Source organism: Zingiber officinale, chromosome 3B (assembly GCF_018446385.1).
Source record: "Zingiber officinale cultivar Zhangliang chromosome 3B, Zo_v1.1, whole genome shotgun sequence".
In the NCBI taxonomy this organism is placed as follows: Eukaryota; Viridiplantae; Streptophyta; class Magnoliopsida; order Zingiberales; family Zingiberaceae; genus Zingiber; species Zingiber officinale.
In genome coordinates this window covers 14,319,249-14,328,734 of record NC_055991.1, presented here as the reverse complement: position 1 = coordinate 14,328,734, position 9,486 = coordinate 14,319,249, and the positions used below count along the sequence as shown (strand labels likewise).

Sequence of the window (9,486 nt, the reverse complement as noted above, 5' to 3'; positions counted from 1 at the left end):
CACGGGATGCTTAATTTCATCGGGAGACCAAAATCAATTCCTCCTCTCGGTCCCTATCGTAGCCTCTTAATTATAGAGTGTTATACCCACCTATACCCACCTTCTTACCCATCCTATAGGGGCCGGCCAAGCTAGCTTAGAGTCTAAGCTAGGGCCGGCCAAAGGCATGGTTCATGGGTTCATGAGGTGGCCGGCCCTAGTTTGAACCCAAGCTTAGGTGGCCGGCCCTATAAAATAAAAAATAATTTTATTTTTAAAATTTTTCTTATGTGGATTCCATGGTTTTAAAAGATAGTTTAAAATTTAAATCTTTCCTTTTATAGCTTTCTACAAAAGATTAAGAAAAGATTTGAAATCTTTCCTTATTTGTAGATTGAAAGGTAGATTTTAATTTTGAGAAAACTTTCCTTTTTTAACCATGTTCATGATTTAAAAGAGAGTTTAAAAATTAAATATTTTCTTTTATTAGTTTCTACAAAAGATTAATAAAAGATTTGATATCTTTCCTTATTTGTAGATTAAAAGGATATTTAATTTTTAGAGATAACTTTCCTTTTTGGAAATCATCCACATGTTTAAAAGAAAGATTTTAATTTATAAAATTTCCTTTTTATAATCCACCATGAAGGGAAAAATTATTGGAGAAATTTTTTATAAATTTCCGGAGACAAATTAGGAAGTTTTAATTCTTATTATAATTAAAACTCTCCTTGTTTATAGCTTAATAGGTGGCCGGCCATTGTAATTGAAAAAAGGAATTTGATTTTAATTAATTAAAATTTCCTTTTTCATGGCAAAAGAATTAAGGAAGTTTTTATTTAAATTTCCTTATTTGCCAATACCAAGGATTATAAAAGAGGGGGTAGAGGTGCCGTCATGGGTAACGACTCTATTCTATTTTTCTCCTCTCTTTCTCTCCTTGGGTGTGGCCAGCCTCTTCTTTTTCTCTCCTCTCCTTATTGTGGCCGAAACTTCTTCATTGGTGGAGTTCTCTTGGTGGTCGGATCAAGCAAGGAGAAGAAGGAGAGAAAGGAAGTCTAGTCTCTAGCATCCCTTGGAGCATTGGTGGTGGCCGAACCTCTCCATCAAGAAGGACTCTTGGTGGCCGAAACCTAGGAGGAAGAAGAAGGTGTTTGGTGGTTCTCATCTCAGAAGATCGTTGCCCACACAACGTCCGAGGTCAGAAGAGGAATACGGTAGAAGATCAAGAGGTCATTAAAGTTCACAAAGAAAGGTATTACTAGTATTTATTTTCCGCATCATGCTAGTTTATTTCTTTGTAAGAATACCAAACACAAGAGGCAATTAGATCTAGTTTTCGAATTTGTTTTCGACTTTGTTTTTTTTTTTACTTTGTCGAATTTGTGATTCGATTGTTCTTTTTGGTTAACCTAGAGTTATTTAAGGAAATTAAATATTAGCTTTCCTTAAAAGGCTTTGTCTAGGCGGTGGTGGTTGCTCCCATATCTAAGAAGCCCATGTGCCTCGCCATGCAGTCCTAGAAGCCAATTTTGGAAATTAATATTTAATAGAATTAATAACATAGGTGGATTTGAATCAATAGTGTTAAGTTCCGCTTGCGATTTCTAATTTAACTTCTAAAGAATACAATAGGTTATTTAAGGAAAGGTTTGACACTTGTATAAAAAATTTTATACAGTGGAACCGATACGTTTTCCTAGGACTAACCAACAGGAAGGTGGCCGGATCTTGATAGGAGAAGAAGGAGGAAAAGGAGGCTTTGTTTCTAGCATCCCTTGGAGCTTGGTGGTGGTGGTCGAGACTTGCTATCTCTTGGAGAAATTTGCTTGGCCGAAACTTGGAAGAAGGAAGAAGAAGGGCTTGGGTGGTTCTCGTCTTGGAAGATCGTCGCCCACACGACGTCCGAGATAAGAAGAGGAATACGGTAGAAGATCAAGAGGTTGTTGCATACAAAGAAAGGTATAACTAGTAATTATTTTCTACATCATACTAATTTTTCTTTGTATGAATTCCAAACACAAGAGGCTAGAGATTCTAGATGTTCAGATTTGTTTCAAATTTGTGTTTCTTTTATTTTTTCGATCTTGTGGTTTGATTGTTTTTTTTTGTTAAATCTAGAGTTATATACGGAAATTAAATATTGAATTTCGTTAAGAGGCTTTGTTGAGGCAGTGGTGGATGTTCACATACCCAAGAAGGCCAAGTGTCTCGCCATGTTTGACCTGGGAGCCGATTTCCGAAATAAATATTTAATTGAATTTGTAACATAGGTGGATTTGGATCTATAATGTTAAGTATCGTTTGTGATCCAAGTCTAAACCTTGAAGAACAGATAAGTTAAATTTAGAATCAATAATGTTAAGTTCCATTTGTGATTCCAAATTTAATTTCTAAAGAACGCAATAGGTTGATAGGAAAGGTTCAGGGCTTGTATAAAATTTTTGTACAGTGGAACCGGTACGATATTCCTAGGACCAACCAACAATAGGAGCCCTGCTTTTTTTGTTAATAAAGGTGCCGAACAAAAACGAGGACAGTCTAGAATGATATTTAATTATAAACGACTTAATGACAACTGTCATGAAGATAGATACAAAATACCTGATAAGGATCGGCTAATTAACAAAATACAAAAATCAAAATGGTATTCTAAATTTGACGAGAAATCAGGGTTTTGACAAGTTAAAATGCACCCTGACTCTATTCCCTGGACAGCTTTTTCTTGTCCTGAGGATCATTTTGAATGGCTAGTTATGTCTTTCGGTTTGAAAGTAGCTCATCAAATTTTTCAACGAAAGATGGATGATATTTTTAGACCAGTGATTGACTTTACTTGCGTTTATATATATGATGTTTTAGTTTTCTCTAAAACCAAAGAAGAACATTATGCACACTTACATATGATTTTTAATCTATTTGAACAACATGGATTAATCGTTTCTCGTAGAAAAATGAAACTTACAGTCCCTTACATTGAATTTTTAGGTAGTCTTATTGACCAAGGAAAAATAACACTTCAAGCACATATCTCAAGTAAAATTTTAAATTTTTCTGATAAAATGGAAGATATTAAAACACTTAGATCTTTCTTAGGATTACTTAATTATGCAAGACCATACTTAAAAGACATTGGTAAAATTAGTGGCTCATTATATAACAAAATATCTCAAACAGGACAAAGATATTTTAATCAACAAGATATTGACTTAGTTAAACAAATTAAAGCCATGGTTGAACAATTACCATAGCTAACTCTACCATTGGATACTAATTACTTAGTAATTGAAACTGATGGTTGTAAAACAGGATGGGGAGGAGATTTATATAGTAAAAGATCAAAATACGACCCTAAGACTTCTGAACAATTATGTAGATATGCTTCAGGTAAATATAAAGAAAAAGAGAGACTTACTTCCTTAGACTTTGAATTACTAGCTGTAATTTATTGTTTGGAAGCTTTCTTTTTTATTTATTTGTAATAAGTCGAAAATTACAATCAGAACTGACTGTGAAGCTATCGTAAAATTCAGCCAACAAACTAAAGAAGTCAGAAAAGACTTAGATTCTAAGAGATGGATAAAATTTACAGATGTCATTTTAAATAAAGGACTTAAGATATAATGGGAACATATTAAAGGTAGTGTTAATTCACTTGCTGATTCTTTATCCAGATTACTTACTTAATTTTTCTTGTCAGTAAATGGATTTCCAAAAACGAGTACGTACTTATGGGTATCAAAAGACCATGAAGTTTGGCAATCAAGAACTTCCACAATACTCAAGAAAAGGAGATAATTTTGATTTCCCACTTAGAGCCCAACTTGATAATGTTCAGCAATACCTAATTGATAATATATGGAACATTCCCACTTCTCCGAGAACGGCTATGCAGAAAATTGATATTATCAATGCTCTTTTTAATTACTTCATGACGACACTTCAGAGACCACTTGGAAAGAAGTTCTCTTGTTATGTCATTTTCTCTGGACCCTATGCTGGTCTTTACTCTACTTGGGAAGAAGTTAAAGCTCTACTTCCAGAAGAAGATAAACCTTCTTATAAAGGTTTTTATTCAATTAATGAAACCTATGACTCATTAAGAGATAAACTGGGCCCCAATTTTACCATAAGCCCAACACTTCACTTACAGAGTCCCAGTAAACTCCAAGAAGATAAAACTTATTTGATGCCAGCTACTTCTTCTTCTGAGCAACAACAAGATACTGATCTACTTTCAGTTCCACTGAAACCACTTAATTATCAATCTCTTGAAATACTTCAAGGGCAAAAGAAGAGAGATAATCTCTTCTCCCTCAAAGCCCTTCCAGAGGATATTACTTTATACTTACGAACTTTAGGGGATACTTCCTCTTACAAAACTTTCTTAGAGCTAGCAGATGCTCTAAACTGGTTTCATCAAAATCCCACTTCAGGAATAATGATCACGTATACTGAAGAATATTCTGATAAACTTTCTTGTACAAACCAGTTTCCACAATGTACTCATCCCACTGAATTAGGTTGTAGATGTCAATTATTATATTCTATAAGACAAGTCAACATACAACTTGAGAACTTTCAAAGAAGAAATTATCGTGGACAACTTATTACACCTGACTCCTTAATAACTTATGGACTTCTCCATCGTAAAAACTTTTTTGAAGTAGCGCGTAGAAATAAAAATCATAAAAAAGGTTGTTCTAAAATTACTAGTCGTAGAAGAATTTGTTTTGAAGCTGCTAATCGTAGATCGCAATCACATACACGTCAACTAGATTTAATACAATCCGAGCTTTGACTTTGAGCATTGACTTTGTACTCCCCCTATGGGCGTACACGTGAGAGACTTCACCAATTCGATGTGATTTAATATAAATAGCTTTTTAGCACGAAACTCCTAAAGTGAGACTATTCCAATTTTATTTTATTTTTTCCAATCACTTTTCCAACACTAGCTACATAAAATTTATCCTTATTGATTAACATATACTATGGAGAAGGAAAAAAAGTTAGGTTCAAATTTTTTCATTTAGCTTAAGTTAGTTAGATGAACTATATAAGTGTAATTAACCTTTCATGTAGTATAGTAATTCTAATATATATATATTGGGTAGGAGACTCCTTCCTCGTTATTATAAAAGAAAATCTACAAAGGAGACTATACAAGTAACATACCAAGATACACATGTCCAGAATAAAGTTGTTATATCCACCTCCCTGCATCAACATCGTATAACTAATCATCTATATACAACCCCTTAAACAAGTAAAGTTTTGTAGGCGAGTTTGGTCCTAGATTGACAGGACAAGCAATTATTACAGGAAAGCATATTAGAGAAACCAACAAACAAAAGAAGCTTTCAGGTATATGCTTGCTTAGTTCTTATCTATCATGATTCTTTCATCAACTTTAAACTGAGGGCACTGAACCGCTCCCTTGAGTATTGCCTTGATGCCTTCTTCCAATCTGTGCCAGCCTTCATCATTGCCGCAAACTCCTTGTAACTTATTTTTCCATCCTGCAACAGATTGCATGCTCATTATCGACAATTTGCTATTCAAGTTCTCAAAGAAACCATAAATAGCTAGAACATGGCCTTATGAACGTTATTTTATACTCTAATTGTCTGTTTATAACTAACCTTGTCTGTGTCAACATGACGATAAATAGCACTAATGACTTCTTCATGATTTGGACCCATATCATCAGCCAATGAATCTCTGAGCTCTTCCATTTCTATATAACCACTCTTATTCTGGTCAAAGTATGAAAACGCTTTGTGAAGGTGCTCCTCATTCACAATTTTCTGCAGGTGAATTGATACAGCAACAAATTCGCCGTAATCTAGAGTGCCACTTCGATCAACATCAGCCTGTCAAGATTCACAGTAAATTTTAAGCAATTTTTTTTACATTGTTAACAATAAATAATCTTCAGTAATGTCCTATCAAGATTCACATCATGTTCCTCTGGGGACATATAAATATAATAGTCAAGAATTTGACATAATACAATTTAGATGCAAATACTAAGGTTCTCAATCTCAGATAGCATTCAGAGATTCAAAACTGAGACAGATACTTGCCACATCCATTAATATCTGGAGATCGGCATCTGGAATCTGATGGCCAAGCTTGTGTAGACCAAATTTCATCTCTTCAAGAGAAATGCTTCCTTTTTTGTTTATATCCAACTTCTGAAACATTTCCATAATGCGAGCAGCTACTTCTTCAGATAAATATTCAGCTATTACCTGAAAATGATCAGTATAGATCGATGTGGATCACCTTGAACATCCTCAACTATTATAAAAAGTTCATTCGGGATCTTAATTCTTTTTTATTCAAATTAGAATCCAATCAATACGACCACAACTACATACCCTTAAGGCTTTCTTTTTAAATTTGTTCAAAACAGAGAACTGCCGCAATCTTGCTCCTACAGTTTGAAAAAGATTAACATAAGGAGCTTTCTTCATCTTCTGCAGCCATGGATGATCTGCAACATCATTGCATTGTTACAAAGCCCAAAGCATACATGAGTTACAGAACAGAAAATTTTATTTTAATCAGTACTAAATAATTGAATTTCCTTAATCCATTCGGCACACAGTTTTGCTTAATTAACAAGGATCAAGTAATGTAAACTTCAAAAGACATTGACAAGGAATCAAATAAACTAAAAACTACCCAGGACTTGCTGAGCCTTAAACCTCTTCTTGGGGTTTGGATCAAGCATATGCATCACAAGATCTTTAGCACCACCAGAAACTCTTGGCCAAGGTTCTATCTTAAAATCTATCACAGAACGTAAAATTGCCTGTGCAATACCCTTATCAGTATCTGCATTGAGAACAAAATCAGATGGCTAACTGATGTTCGAAAGCAAATTAGACGAACAAACAAGTTTCGTATAAACTAATTGTATTAACTGAAGTCAGGAAATCACCTGCGAAAAATGGTTGGATGCCAGAAAGAGGTTGTATAGTATAACTCCAGCACTCCACACATCAATTTCTGGGCCATAATTTCTCTTTAGAACCTCTGGTGCAATGTAATAAGGGCTGCCGACAATTTCAGTGAAGCGTTCGCCTGGTAAAGCACAAGAAAGTCATCACAGTATAAATACAGACAGAAAAGCTTACACATAAATGGATATCTGATAGTCATAAGTAAATTCACAAGTTAAAAAAACATTGAAGGTTGAATATAGCATCATCAAAATAGTGATTGAAGAAAGCAATTTACCAGGTTTAAAGAAGACTGACAATCCAAAATCAATGGCTTTCAGTGGTGCCTTTTCCTTTTTGTTCCCAAACAGGAAGTTCTCAGGTTTGAGATCCCGGTGCATGACCCCATGCTCGTGACATACCTGACCAAAGTACGAGACAAACTTTCAAACAATCATAAACAAGAAAGAAATAATAAAATCATAAACAATCATTGACCTGAATCACTTCAATGATTGTACGAGTCACGGCAGCTGCCTCCCGTTCGGTGTAATGCCCCCTTGCAACGATCCTATCGAAGAGCTCCCCTCCTTCGCATAGCTCCATGACGAGGTGGACTTTGGCGTCGTCCTCGTAGGTGTCCTTGAGGCTGACGATGTTGGGGTGGGCGGGCAAATGCCTCATGATCTCAACCTCCCGGCGAACGTCCTCAATGTCAAGGATGGTGCGCAGCTTCTTCTTGGAGATGGATTTGCAGGCAAAGTGCTCCCCGGAGGTCTTTTCGGTGCATAAGTAGGTGATGCCGAACTCGCCGCAGCCGAGCTCCTTCCCGAGCTTGTACCGGCTGCAGATGTCTCGGCCGGTGGGATTCCTGAGGACGACCAAGTTCCGTCTCTCCTCCCTCTGTTTCCCCTTCTTCTTCCTCGGCTTCCCATCAGGATCGCTGGGGGCTGCCCAGCCACTGCCCATTGAGGTTTAACAGATGCCGCAACTAAAATCGAGTATTTTTTTTTCCCAAAAGGACAGAGCCAAAGGTCTAGTCCCTTTAATGAATGAACTGCGGGAAGCAACAGCGAGATGAGCTCCGTTTGTTAAATCATGCAGAAAGATGCCAAAAAAAAGAAGAAAACGAAACTCCCTGCAACTTGAAGAAATCATCTTTTGTTTTGCTTGGCTTTTTGAAAAATGAAAACAAACAAACACTGGAATCAAAATTACACACTCACGGGCGACTCCGTAGACAATTCTCACAGGTCCGAATATCTGGATACGATATCCTGTACTTTCTGACGACCCTCAGATATCTGGGAGTCTCTTATAGAGTAAAAAATTATATATAATAACAATAAAATTTTATCCTATTAAATAGGATTATCTTATGTATTTAGGAGCTCTATTCCTTATTATATTAATATTTATATTTAAATAAATTTTATTTTATTATTATTAATTTAATTTTTTTAATTTTTTCCTTTCCCATTATATATGCATTTGTCATGTGATCATGTCCGAGAGTGAGTCGACGGACGCTGGAAAAGTGACGCTCACGCTGACTGGATATCGATTGAAGATGACGTGGACCTCCAACGAGCTAACCTTGCAACCACAAGTCGTTAGTGCCGAGCCAGGGAGGGGTTCCCCGGTGATAGCCCTCCGACGCTCAAGTCAGTGACCGACGACAATCGAATGAAGTGAAGTGGAGAAGAAAGGAGCAGTGTAACTCTAGCTACAGTGATGAAAAAAAAAACATACCTCTGATAAAGGTTTGGGGCTTCTTATATAGAGCTCCAAGGAGGCGCGCGCACGCTTCCCGAAGTATGTGCGCTTCCCAAAGCATACCTGGAAAGATCGTGTCAGAAAAGCGTGTCTAACGTCATACCTTAACAGCTCGAGCATATTCCTGACGTGACAGTGGAAGCTTCCACCGTACGATTCTCTGTCTGACCCTGCCGCGCGACCATGCTGCCTGTTGATGACACTAGTCCCTAGGGAGATATCGCCAACTGCTCCTTTGTCTGTTAATGGGCCGAGAGAGAGAGCCGCTCGCCTAGTCTACCGTCCGAGTGATGCAACAGCCGGGCCGAGCATCCGCTCGGCTAGTGCTCTGCTGATTAGATCTCCCCATCAGGCGAGGGAGCCCTGTCTACCAGGCCGAGGCTGCATCCACTGTTTGGCCGAGCCTCGTGCCTCCCTGGTTGAGCTTCATGAGCATCGGAAGCTCGATGTTTGACCGAGCTGTCGAGGTGTCAGACCGTCTACTCTTCCTGCTGACCACCGAGGTAATTCTTCCGATCGGACGCCCACCTAATGTTGACCACTTTGACCTCCTGCCGATCGGGCCCTACCTTACCACCGGATCACGTGCCTCCCCCTCAAGTCTAGTCGAAGGAGGCTACAAGTCCGATTGACTAGACAAGTGGTCTGGTGACCAATTGGCTGATCAGCCAATGAGCTGATTGGATCCTGGTCTGGCTACAAGTCCGACCATCTTCCCCTTCGAACCTTCTGCCTTTTCATTTTCCGGCCATGGCGAGTTCCTCGCAGTCGTTCGACC

The 9,486-nt window shown here is 37.6% G+C and overlaps 1 pseudogene; it reads right to left on the bottom strand.

Annotated features, from left to right (window-relative positions):
- Positions 1-5,170: 5,170 nt before the first annotated feature.
- LOC122055957 lies at positions 5,171-8,318 on the bottom strand (annotated as a pseudogene).
- Between the last annotated feature and the right edge of the window lie 1,168 nt (positions 8,319-9,486).